The 13,627-nt window shown below is 40.5% G+C and overlaps 1 protein-coding gene across 2 annotated transcripts in view; it reads left to right on the forward strand.

The window, feature by feature from the left end:
- Positions 1-13,627, forward strand: part of Mid1 (midline 1) — a 118,558-nt gene that overhangs the window by 17,280 nt on the left and 87,651 nt on the right. The window lies entirely within an intron of this gene.

Raw genomic sequence — 13,627 nt, forward strand, 5'->3', positions numbered from 1 at the left:
CAATGTCAAGTTTAATAGATACCTATAATACTTCTGCTATCCATCATTCAAATTTGACCTTTAATCACATACTACATCCTTTTTGTAATCCTATACAGGTTTATCAAGCAGTTCACAAGTATTTTAGCTTAGATTTTAATTTGAAATATATACAGGTTGTATGATGATTCACCACATGGTATTTTAAAAAGTGAGTTATGTATTTTCTAAAGTGTTTTGGGTGTGTGTGTGTGTGTGTGTGTGTGTGTGTGTGTGTAAGGTGTCTTAACAGTTCCAAACATCTCCATCAAAAGCAGTTTTTGTTTGTGCTTATTTCATGGTAACATTTTCATAGCCTACAATGTGAATATATTTTTAAATATTCCCATGTGGTGAAAATAAGGTTTTGAAATATTTATAAGATACACAGAAATGGACAGAATGGGAAGAAAGCATCTCCAGGGACCTACTGTTTTGGTGAAGTTCAAAGCCACTTCTCCTCCCTCCTCCTTTCTACCTGTCTACTCTCTCATGACCCCCCCATCCTTCACTTGCAGGGAGAAATTTACTATTGCCTGATGATTTATTATAATTGGGAACATTTTTGTAAGCTCTGGGAGTTCGGAAAGTACACAGACAAGTACACGAGGTACCTCTGAGTCATGGGACTGTGTAAACAAGTGTAATAGTTTGGAACATTACTTAATGTTCCTGTGCCCCATTTTACTTGTCTATAAAACAAGGCTAGTAATGTACTGTGTTTGCTTTTACAGAAACATGGGAGAACAAAATAAAGTGTCTCATGTAACCTCTTAGTATTGTGCTTGACCCAGAGAAAGCTTGCAATATTAGAACTACTGTTAGAAACCAGAAGGCAGAGTGTAATGGTTAAGTGTGAGGACATTGGCAGTTCACTGGCTGCCTAATATTATTTTAGTTATTGCTTGCCATGTTTATGTGTGAGATAAGAGTGCATGTTGTTCCTTTAATGTATTTTGTTTTATTTCAAAAGTACCTAGCCACAGGTAGAGGCATGCCAATTATAAACACTTGTTGAATGACATGTGCAGAATTGATTGATAGGTTAGACAAGTGTTTTGGGATTCAGAGGAGGAAGAGATGGCTCTGGTGTTGAGTAGACAATAAACCTTGCTTCAGGGTGGTGGGATTTAAGCTGTGTTGACAGATCAGTGTATTATGCATCAAAGCAGCTGAGTAAAGCTTCTGCGCATGCACTGGGCCAGCATAGACCTGTCTGTAGCAATAGATAAGATAGCTTAGGACCCTGGACAATGCTGGCTAGCATTTGAGGTACTGAATGAAGGGCCAGCAGAGATAATATCAAAAGAGGTATCTTTAAGGAAGATTTTGAAAGTCTTTGAATGGAAGGTGAAGACGTTTTTACTCCTGCCTAGAAGATAACAATAAAACAATTTTCTTTTGAAGGGAGGGTGATACAAAGTATGTTTTATGGAAGAAAGGTCAAATGAGAATACCAGATACAGGCAGTACTGTCATGTTCCCAGGGGAAAGGAAAGCATGAAGAGGCAATTGCATTAGTTTTCATCTTATGGTCTGTTTCAGTCGACAGAGTGCACCCCAGTTCAAAACGCAGGTCACATTCAAAGTCTTGCCCCCAAACTAAGAAGCTGCAAGGGGTGATACTAATTGCCTATTGGCTTCTGGATCCAGGTGTAAGTGTAATCCTGCCGTCCTGGTACAACTAGATAGCATAAAGACTGCATGTGACTGTCTCTTCTGGCTTTGGATTCACTCCAAGGAGAGTGCAGATCAAAGCACTGCACCTATTGCAGTGGCCTTTTAGAGGACCTCGGAGTTCACGCTGTTTCTTCCACATTGTGTAGTTGTGGTAACTTAGACTGAAAGCAGTATACAGAGTTGCTGGCCCCCAACCACCTAGACATACCGATCCCAGTTCCCCAGTGCTCAGTTTGTTCTTTCTCTTTCAGCCTAACAGGACCAACAGAGGCAGCATTATTTTTAAATGAACCTAGTCATTTTTGGGGTTTTGAGAAATATATGCAGCAATTTTACAGTGATTTTAAACACACACCTGGCCTGGCTGTAAGCCACTATCCCAAAGGAGGAGGATGCCTTCCCGCGAGCTCTGCAAATTGCTGTAGAGATATGGCTTTGGAATGATGCCTCTAGAGCCATCAAGGCAGCTGTCTTAAAGAGTTCCCATGCCGAGATCACCAACTCCAGTTGGAATGGGACTGATGGATCATGCGACCAAACCCGTCTCTCTGAATGTGACCAACAGCGGGGGCTGACTGAGAAGCAAAGGACAATGGCTCTGGGCTCTGATTTTTCTGCATGGACGGGCTCTGTGGGAGCCTTCTCAGCTTGGTCGATCACCTTCCTGGACCTGGGGGGAGCTGGGAGGACCTTGGTCTTAGCATAGAGTGGGGAACCCTGATGGCTCCTTGGCCTGGAGAGGGAGGGACGGGAGGTATGGGTGGAGGGGAGGGGAGGGAAGGAGGAGAAGGAGGGGAGGGAAGGGGGAGGAGGAGGGGAGGGAGGGGGGAGGAGGAGGGAAGAAGATGTAAATTTTTAAATATAAAAAAAATAAACCATGAGGAAAAAAAAAAGAGTTCCCATGCCAACATTTCCATAGACCGATTATCTTGAAGAGTCAGACCTCATACCCAGAGCTGGGATCATATGAGTGCATGTTCCCTGCTACCCGAGGCCGCTGCAGAGAAAAGACAATAATGCTAGTTTACAATGGGGATTTTTTTTCCTGAGAACCTCAAAAATAAACAAAAATACAGATTTGCTTTATGGTCTGAAATTTTAAGCATAATGCCTAAGTCTTCTGTGTAGCCATTGGGCATTTATTATTTTTAAACTGGGGAAAACACTTTTTTTTTGTTTTTTGGGTTTTTTTTGCTTCTCATCAAAAACAAAAATGCCTGTAAAGTACAAGAGTAGGCATGCAGTAAGCACCGGATGAGCATCAGGTGTTATTTTATCTCTGCTTTCCTGGTACAGTCAAGGTTTCATCTGAACAACCCAATCTTGGACGTTGTTACTGTATCCTGCATTACTCAGTGCTTACGGGGTTGAGTTGTGTTTCTGGCTCTCAGTGTGGAATACTTTGAATAACCATTGCAGATTTCTAAACATCGTGGAAATTTTGATTTGTCTTTTGTTCTGTACCAAGCAGCAAAGTGGCAAAACTGACTTTTTAGAAGCAGCGAGTGGTTCAGTGGAATGAACGACTTGAGAGACAAGGCCGTGGTAAAGATCTCAGGCAGGTGCTGCTTATTCAAGCTTCTGGTTGAGTTCTTGAGTCACCAAGGAAAGAGAAACTGGCATTTAGCTTTGCACCATGGCTGTTACATTTTGGCAAGCCTAGGTAGGTAAGGACAAGATTTGTAAGAAGATGCACAGGTAGCTTAGACCAGTCCCAACTCAGTGGTACTGTCCATCTGTCTTTGGTGTGTGAGCAAGAGAAGGATTCCTGGGCTGTGTCACATCAGCTGTTTCCTGTACAGTGGGAAACAGGTGGCTCTGGCTGCTGGCTAGTGCCCCAGAGGAAGAGCCCTGGAGTGAAAGACTTCAGAAAGAGCAGTGGCTTCCGTGTACCACCCGTGGCCCTGGGTGCACTTTTGTCAGACAGAGTCCTAGAGAACGAATAGAGTGGCAATGGTGTCACCTTCCTCCCCCCCTACATCTCTGCTTTTTGTTGGCTATCTCAAGAAAATATTGGGTTTTACTCACACTGGGATTAGACTAGGTTTCCTATTTTTGCAAGCGTATGAAACTCACTAAAAGCATCTATCCATTCTGTGCCTTTACAAATGTTGGTTTCCTTGTCTGTTTTTATCAAATCCTCTGTATTTTTTGTTGTTTTTTTTTTTCTACAAAAGCAAATAAACCTTTCTCCCTCACTCAAGGAGAATTTCTATGTAGTCGCTATGAGATAAGAATGGGTAAATTCCAGGAATGCAGAAATGAATAACAAAAATAAAACACCTGCTTCCAGTGTCTAGAAGTAAAGCTCACATGGCACAAGAGTACAGAAAAGAACCATGGAAAGCGTTCCATGGAGGTCAATCTGGGAAATAGTTTTCAATATGAGTAATTACTGAAGATCGCTGACTTCAGTGTTTCATATCTAGAAACGGCATTAATTCTAGTAGCTGAAGTGAAACCACATTGCGGTAGAAATACCCAGAAAGGACACTGACATTCCTTTCTTTGGAGTTGCCAATTAGGACTCAGTATGAGGACTCTGACCCATGCTAAAATCCAGACTGGATGCCTTTTATTAAAGGTTTGCTGTTCACAGGCTGGACAGTCAGCTCCTCTTACATGCTTTCCTCAGAGGCCTGATATCCTTCCTGATAAGGGAAATAGAGCAGATAAATAGCCTGGCTCTGAAGCGGTTGCTATGATTTCTACATTGAGAGGACCACCTCTAGGAAGAGAGAGATGAGAGAACAACTCACTGAAGTGCGATTGTGTTCTTTTGGCCAGCTGGGGGGCTTGCTTTACCTGTTATGGGATTCTCCCAAGCTTGGGCTTTACAACAAATATCCTGACCTGATCGAGAGTTCTCATTTCCCTCTCCTTTGCCCCTTGACATTGATATACAAAATTCAGTTGCTTCTGGTTGGCGGGGTCAATTTCTGGGCCTCAAGAAAAAGGGTCAGACTTCCATTTCAGACTGAGTATGGCCTGCTGCTTCTGGAAGCTTTATAGGCCCCAGGAAAGAAGAGTTTATAGGGCATGTTGGTGTCTCAGGATTTTCAAGCTGAGCTGCACAGGGTCTCAGCAAACAAAGTTTTCACTGACTTGTTCGCTGCTCAGCTCTTTAGGCAAAGCAGTTGCGGGAGCTCTTTTCTTCTAAGGATTCATCCAGATATCTGTAAAAAGGCTAATATGCCTGGGTGGGATGGAAGCTGAGTTGTCTTTCAGGAAACTGCTTTAAGCTCATTTGAGATAAGTCTCAAGGATATTTGTTGCTCTTACACTAAGAGTGCACTATCTCCAGGCACTCGTATTAAGAAGTATGGCATTTGCCGGGCGGTGGTGGCGCACGCCTTTAATCCCAGCACTCGGGAGGCAGAGGCAGGCGGATCTCTGTGAGTTCGAGACCAGCCTGGTCTACAAGAGCTAGTTCCAGGACAGGCTCCAAAGCCACAGAGAAACCCTGTCTCGAAACCCCCCCCCCCCAAAAAAAAGAAGTATGGCATTTGTAATTCTCCTGGGTTTGCAAAGCACATTTTCCAATATTATTTGAGCCTTGGAGAAAAATATACTGCCTGCAAAAAGTAAATTATTTGCCTGTTAGTCATCAAGAGAGTGTTAAATGAGAAAATATAGGTCCAAGTGTCTTGTTCAACATCTAGTGCACAGGAGCAGCTGAGTATATTGGAATCATCTTAATATTGCAAAGCACAAGGCCATGGCAAATGGCGAATTTAAAAGCATATCAGTGAGGATTTAGGGTGTAGCTCAATGGTAGGGTACCTACCTAGTGTGAACAAGGCTACAGGTCAATCCCCAGCATCATGCTCTCTCTCTCTCTCTCTCTCTCTCTCTCTCTCTCTCTCTCTCTCTCTCTCTCTCTCTCTCTCTCAGTATATCTGCATTTTGAGGACTTGAAGTTTAAGGACACAGGCCTTGAAGTCCAATCTTGTCCTTAACTAATCCCCAGGACCATTAAAGCAGAAAAAAATCATGATCCAAATGTGGCAAATTTAAAAACTTAGCAAGAAGGAAAGACAAACAGTAATTTTTGCCCCACTTTTATCATCTATGTTCCATAAGAAGAGCAACGAATTCCTTTTACTGTGGGGAATATGATTGAAGAGGGTCTATATTCTGTAGTAATATATAAAAAAAAGCAAAACTACAAGCTCAAACAGGTAAATCTCTGTGGAATCATTTTTATCTACATGTAGAAATATAGACTACTCAGCAGATCTTCCATAGCGAAGTATGGAACAAATGAATCTGAAGATCCTTAAATTCAGTTCATCATTTGGAACATGATTTTGCCTTGCCTACAAATGTGAATTTAGAAGCTGGGTGTATGTATCAGCTAATAAAGAGTTTGCTAGGCAAATGTGAGGACCTGAGTTTGACCCTACAATCTATGTTTGGGGAAAACAGCCAGGCATGGTGGCACACCCTATGCACAGGAAGCCCTGGAGGGCTTCTTGTTCCAATGCATGTTGTGATTCATCAGCTCTGAGGCCAACTGAAAAATCTGATTTTTAACGTGTGTGCTGATCTTGCCACTTTAGAGTTCTGTGAATTTAAGGATTAAAAGGTAAACTAAACCCCTCTAAGCCTGGTTTCCTCATCTGTAAAACAGAGGTAGCAATTGAAAATTCAACCCTGTAATGCTTGACCCAGGAGATCATTGAACAAAAGATATATAGCACTCCCTCTTCCAGTTTTGATTGGTATTTTCTGAACATTTGTCTCTTTCATTCCTTCTTGCAGATTGTAAGCTTTTTCTATAGTTCTACAGACAAGAATACAATATTATTAAAAGTTGGGCTGTATAGTTTACGGAAACAAAAGTTAATAATTTCCCTACTAAATCCTTCTGCCTCTTCCTGTAGTAACTCTTGATTTTTGTTAAAGGAACGAATGGAGGGTCATGGTGGAGCACTATAGTTTAGTTCTGGACACAGGTTTCTTATCTTCATCATCATGTGGTTTCTTTTCCACCCCATTCACAGTGATCCACATTTGCCTATTATTTTATGAACATTCCTAAATCCAAGTCTTCCCTTTCCAAATATTTTTCAGTTCCTCAAGTCCAATACATATATCTTACAGTTACTTTATATCTGATTATTCACTGTTCAACAACTGGAACATTAAAAGATCTACAGGGCATTTTATCAGCAGTGAAGATTTGTAGAAACAAGTGGAAAGGGCTGTAACAATTTAACCAGATTATAGTCTCTGGTGTGTAGGCAGAATTTGTCTAACAGATAAAAAAAAAGATAACCACAGCCCGCCGGCCATTCTCTTAAATTTCAAATGCATAAACAATCAAGATATTCTTTTTCAGGCCTTGGTATTCCTTTCCAAATCTACACATTCCATCCCATTATTTCTTTTTAGAGAGTTCCTCAGAATGTGGAGTTTAGCTTAGTATTAGAGCTCTTACTTGGCACATTCAAGACCCTGGGTTCCATTCGTAACACCAAGGGAAAAACATATAAAAAGAAAATCTTACTACGATATCATTTGTACTGATCCCAGTGGTCCAGGCCTGTCCCTGCTACTCAGGAGACTTAGGCAGTAAGAGTCCAAATTCAAGGCCTGGCTGGGATACAGAATGAGTACAAGGCTAGCTTAGGCTATGCACTAATGTCCTCTCTGCAAATAAAACTGTTAAAAATTGTTGGAATGCATGCATTTGAGAAGGCCTGGATTTCACCTTAGTAGTGCCAGAAAAATACTAGTAGGTATAATGTCGGTTCTAGGACAAGAGGGGAAAGCAAACAGGGGGCTGGAGTTGTAGCTCAGAGGTAACATGGTTGCCTTCTATGCACAGTGCCCTGGGTTCAAATTCTGCTACCACAAACGACCGTTAGGTCAGACAGAAAAAAAAAGGGGCATAATAAAATACCATCATATAAATAGCACATTGATATCTTACACATCTATTTCATCTTTTCTACTCAGGGTAAATTGTATTTAGTTCCTTTTGAGACACAATAGTGTGAAATCATGAGGCCTCTTGGGAAAACTTATAATACCTTGTTTTATTAGTTCAGCTCAGGGAAGAATGTGGCTGCCAGTATTAACAGCCCAGATATTGAGGCCAGAGACACTATTCAGCATCTTAAATGCACACTGGCTAGGTCTCACAGTGAAAATCATGTGGCCCTCGATGTCAAGGATGCAGAAGCGTGGGTTTCTTTGCCAAAAATGCAACGATCAGTTTCAGTCTCAGAATTATTTACTTGTTTCCCGTCTCTTTGATAACCAAGCCTAGTTTAAGCTGAAGAGCCCAGACTTGGCTCTTCTTAAAGAGACAGTCCCTTACTATTCATTCACTGCCATCTATAGTCATCCTGAAAAACAGGCTGACAGCTTTAAAGCCATCTCAAATCTCAGAGCACACAGCCAGCTCTCTTCATTCTGCGTCCTCCTGCCTTTTCTAAGCAGTCTGCGCCTGCACATGCCATCTTTCAGGCTCTTGCAGCAATATTTAAACCTCTAAAGGCTTAGGAAATATTCCTTAATCCCTTCCCCAAACATGATTTAGTTGCTCCCGATATCATCTACTATCCCCCAGACTTCCTAGTGTTTTGCAGCTTGTTCTCAAGACCGCCTTCCAGGTGTAGATGTTTGTGGCAGAGACAGAGCCCGGGGCTTTCCTCCAAGTGGGGAGGGAGTCTATAGCGAATGGGTTGCCAACTGAGATTGTCACTGAAACTGATTATATTTGATGTGTAATCATTTTCATTGTGACATATTTAAGGTGAGTTACTTCCATAGATCAAACGTTAACTCATTAAGCCTGTTAGTCTAATTTAAGTCTCTTCCAAAGAAACCATTTATATTTATATAGCACCATATCTTGATCCATGAAAATCCACAGATTCTCAAATCTTCAAGTCCAGGACTTGGAAGGTTGCAAATCAAATGGAAGTCTTCAATGCCAAGGCTGAGTTTATTTAGGCATGATTTCCAAGTGTTTGTTCCTGTTGGCAGAGCTTACTTACTTCACAAGTAGTTCGTGCTTGAAAGCACTGAACTCCAAAGGCCTTAGCAACGGGCAGTTCTCTGAGTTCCCCAAGTCGATTACTTCAGGCAAGAGCCTCTCCTGATGGAACAAGAGACCGTGCAGTATAACTAAGTCTGGGAACTTCCTCTAAGCCCAGTGCCAGGCATTCTGATATCAGCTTGGTGGAACAACCTTAGCTAGATCCAGTCCCTCAAGTGAGGCGTGGAGAAAGGGAGGCCTAGATTAGCTCCTAACGACTGAAGTCAACAAACATAGAAAACAAACAGTTGCTTTTCCTGGGTCATATGATTTCTGTCAGAATTGTTCAATTCTACTGTAATGCAAAAGCAGCTATAGACACACTACATAATGGCTTGATTCCAACGACAACTGTAAAAACAGGTGGTCAGCCAGATTTGACCCAGGAGCCGGAGTTTGCCAGCCCACAGCTCAGATTTCCCAATTGCTTAGTAGATGTCCATATGCTAAGCAATAGACAGACCTACCTTGAACAAATGGTGGTTTTCCATTGGAATCGGTCTTCATTTTGGAAGTACATCTATAGCTCCAGTTCTGAAGAATTTTAATTCATGCCATGATGTAAATGAGGCAGTTATCTTCTGGAATGTGTATGTTCTCACAGTCTAGAGCACAGAAAAATTTCATTTACTGTGCCTTAGTCACAGCTCTACCTTTTAAATGTATTGACTAAATTTTAAGTAGTACTCAGTGTTTCTAATAGAGTAATTTGGGATTATTCCTGTCAAAGACAAGTTTTCAGCCAGAAAGTCAGAATTGGTATGATATGGCTAGATGGCCAAAGCAAGACAAAGAAAAAAACAAAACAAAACAAAAAAACCCTTTCTTTCTTTCTTTCTTTCTTTCTTTCTTTCTTTCTTTCTTTCTTTCTTTCTTTCTTTTTTCTTCCTTCCTTCCTTCCTTCCTTCTTTCTTTCCTTTTTTTCTTCCTTTCTTCCTTTGTTTCGCTAGTTTTTCTAGATAAGGTTTTCCTGTGTAGCCCTGGCTGTCCTAGAACTCTCTCTGTAGATCAGGCTGGCCTTGAACTCAGGTTTGCCTGGTTCTGCCTCCCAAGTGCTGGGATTAAAGGTGAATGCCACCGCCACCTGGCAAGAAAAACATTTTCAAAGGAAGACAGAGTTCTTTGTTTCTCTTTACTCAGTAAAGAAATCATTTGTCGGCTTCTCATTTCTTTATTATTGTACTAATGACCCACAGAGAATATTTTATTTGGATTTCTCCTGAATAATTCTGAATAAATTTGAGTATTATGCCTAGTAATGCATCCTAAGATTTAACTTTTTTATTTTATGTTTTGAGAATTTCATACAATGTATTTTGATCATATTCTTTTCCCTTCCCCAAATCCTCCCAGGTTCCCCCCCCCCCCATCTCCTTACCCACCCAGCTTCATGTTCTTTCTCTCTTTCCAAAACCAGTAAGCAAATAAGCAAACATCGCATAGGTTAGGTAAGCATAGATTAAGGCTGCAGTGGCAGAAATGAAGCCATCATAATTTATTTCTTGGAGCATTATGTGTTTGGATCTTATGACAATTTTGATCTTTCCCTCCTCTCAGTATAACTCTTCTTCCAAAATACCCATTGAAAAGTAGTTACAAGGTTAAAAAGCCATCAAATCCAGCCTTCTACCTGGGAGACTGGCTGTTCTCTGTTTGGTAGTTACCTTCATAGCAACTTTTCGGAGAAAGTAATTCTATCCCTCCACTCTGTGTCTGCATCATATCCTTCCTATCTTCTTCCCATCTTGTAAAACTCACCATGTGTCTGCCGCTATAAAGTGGCTTCCTGTCGGTAGTTTCTCGGAGTGACTAACAACTAGAGATGGGCAATCAAAATCAATTTCCCCCTGCAAAGTTGTATCCCTCACCATCACTGCACTGGCTGGATCAGGGGGAAGCATTACTGAGAAGGGCTATGTAGAGTATTATCACTGTATTAATACTGTAAAGAGAGGAATCCTAGATAATAATGAAACAGATTGAGACATCACAGATAATGACAACATAGAAAAGGACCTTACATTCATGAGAGACAGGTAGATTCCAATAATCTAGTACTCAATTTGCCTCCATACATAATAGTGACTACTAGGCTTGTCCATACAGTTAGAGTATGTATAGTAAAGCAGGTCATATTCAACATTTTATACACGTCTTCTATACAATTTCCCGATATAATGAGCGTGAGTTTGTGACCTTTAGAAGCACTGGAACCTGTGGTTGCAACACATTGTATCTTTGAGGCCTTCTGCACTAACCTATTTGGCAATATGTTCTTCCCTATTTTCGTTCAGTTAAAAATGATTTGTAGTCTCACCAACCTTTTTTGAATTTGGGCTCTGCCTCAGATAAACCTGACTTTGAGAAACATTCTGAACATCATTAAATCAGAGTTTTCAAATTAAAAAAAAAAACTTGTCTAGGAAGTACTATCTCTCATAGCTAATGTGAGAAGTGTTTGTGAGATTGGCCCATAAAGAATTAAGAAACCCAATATTTCAAAAACTGTCAATATACTGTAGAAATTATCTTCAAGTACTCTGATGATGATGATGTTTTTTGCCATAACACTCTCAAAGGCTTCAAGCTGTTTGTTCTTTTCCAAGTGTCTGCGTTTAGAAGTACATGACAGAAAATCATGCTAGCACTTTCCTTTGTCCCACCTATGATGATGATAGCAATACCTAAGTTTGTTCATTCCACCCTGCCTTATTTTGATTCCCGAGTCTTAGAGTCTCATCTCAGAGAGGAGTAATTGTCCCATGATAAGAGTTACATATCCCAAAGAGATTCTATAGAATAAAGTGTTCCAAAGGAGTGTTCTAGAAGATGAGTGATACGAGTTTATCACAAGTACTTCTCTGACAAGGGTGTGTTATATGGCAACCACTGAAGCTTAAATTGGTCTTTATCCCAAGAGGTTCTGAGCATGAGGTTTTTTTTTCTTGTACCACAGATGATTGCTGTAAAAATGTATGGCAATATTTGTTTCACAGCATCATTGAGGAAACAGCTAAAAAGATGATCTAAAAGAAAATAATATAGCTGTATAGATTGTGATCATTAAGCGGCAGCCAACTCCAAGTCAATGGTTAATAAATGGCTAAAATATAGACAGCATCAAGAAACACAAAGCATTTCAAAACATATTCCCCCAACCCTTCATTTTACTGTGTTCCAATATTGGCTGTGTCTGTTGCTTCTCTGAAAGTAATTATCACTTTCAAATATCCTCAACAATTTCTAAATAATAATTTCCATGAAGTGAAGGCAGCAGTGGTCACAGTGAATGGGTGGACAAAGGCGTTTAGAAAGCAAGAAAACAACATACCTGTATTGTTGTTACTGGGCATTGAATTTGGGCTCTGCCTCAGAAAAACCTGACCTTAAAGGAGTTGCTTAGAATGTTTTTTCTTTATCCTCAGCTTCCCTTTCTTCTCCCTCACCTAGAATCCATCAATATGTCACTATAGGCAAACATTCTATTTTGAAGATATTTATGAGGAAGTGTTTTTTCTTCTTTAGAAATAAATGTGACAGGGTATTGGGGAACCTAGTAGAAATACCTAGCAAGGAAGGTCCCCCCAAATCTTTAAAATAAAATATTCCTGTCTTGAAGTCTCATCCACCCTTATACTTCTCAGTCAGACTCTTATTTCTACATATGCTCAAAAATTATACTTGGGATATTGTATTTTATGATTTGAACTCATTTTTGCAATTTCCTTTCACATTTCCAGACAGCAGCTTGAAATGAATACCAGAAATGCAGGTCCATCCTGGCTTATGTGTTTCGGAAATACTTTGTTAAATTATACAGTGGAGCCAATTTAGAACTACTGTAGAATCCCCATTTTAAAATCCTATTGTACTTTAGAATGAGGAAAGACAATGCTTGTCAGTCGATAACTTAAAACTTGTGGTTTTCAGACTTGATATACATAATTAGTCATCAGAAAAGATTCTGCCATACAAAACCTGCCTTAGAGTACATTGAAGAGGAGTTTCTTAAGATGCAGATTTTAAAGTTAGATATTTCAGACACCGAGAAGTTGCATTTGCGGGCTGTGAAACCCTTGGGGCAGCTCATTCACATTGACTGTAATTCAAGCATCTCCTAGCTTCATGAGCTAACATGCAACACATTCCAGGTAAGAGCACAAGAGAAGACTCTTCTTAGTTCAAATACAAAAAAGTGTTATTGTTTGAGACAGAGGCAGATGATTTATTTCACTGCTGCTCCTTCTATCGTATGCTACAATGCAAATAACTGGACATTTCTGGAAATATCAAAAATAATTTTTAGATATCACTTAAAGAACTTTCCACCCATGTAGCAGCAGCTTCTCTCCATAACCTAAGAACCTGTACTGCAGAAACTTACTCTCAGGACTTGGGACTAAGGTGCCATGTGATTTTGAAAGACGTAACTGCTGATGACCTTCTTGTTCACACAGTCTGGAAACAGGCTGGTAACACATCACCCAGAAAATGCTAGTGCACCTGTGTCTGTATTCTGGTCTCTCCCTACCATTATATGATGGAGGAGTGTCTATGTGTTACTTTCATTATTAATAAAGATACTGCCTTGGCCCTTTAAGAGAACAGAAAATTAGGTAGGCGGAATAGACAGAACAGAATTCTGGGAGAGTTGGGGAGACACTTCAGGCAGTCGCCATAGTGAGACTCCATGATTCTCCTCTCCGAGATGGATGCAGGTTAAGATCTCTCCTGGTAAGCCACACCTCGTGGTGCTACACGGATTACTAAATATGGGTTAAAGGAAGATGTGAGAATTAGCCAAAAAGAGGCTGAAACTATGGGCCAGGCAGTGTTTTAAAAGAATACAGTTTCCGTGTAATTATTTCGGGTGTAAAG

The sequence above is a fragment of the Arvicola amphibius genome, chromosome X (assembly GCF_903992535.2).
Source record: "Arvicola amphibius chromosome X, mArvAmp1.2, whole genome shotgun sequence".
NCBI classification, from domain to species: domain Eukaryota; kingdom Metazoa; phylum Chordata; class Mammalia; order Rodentia; family Cricetidae; genus Arvicola; species Arvicola amphibius.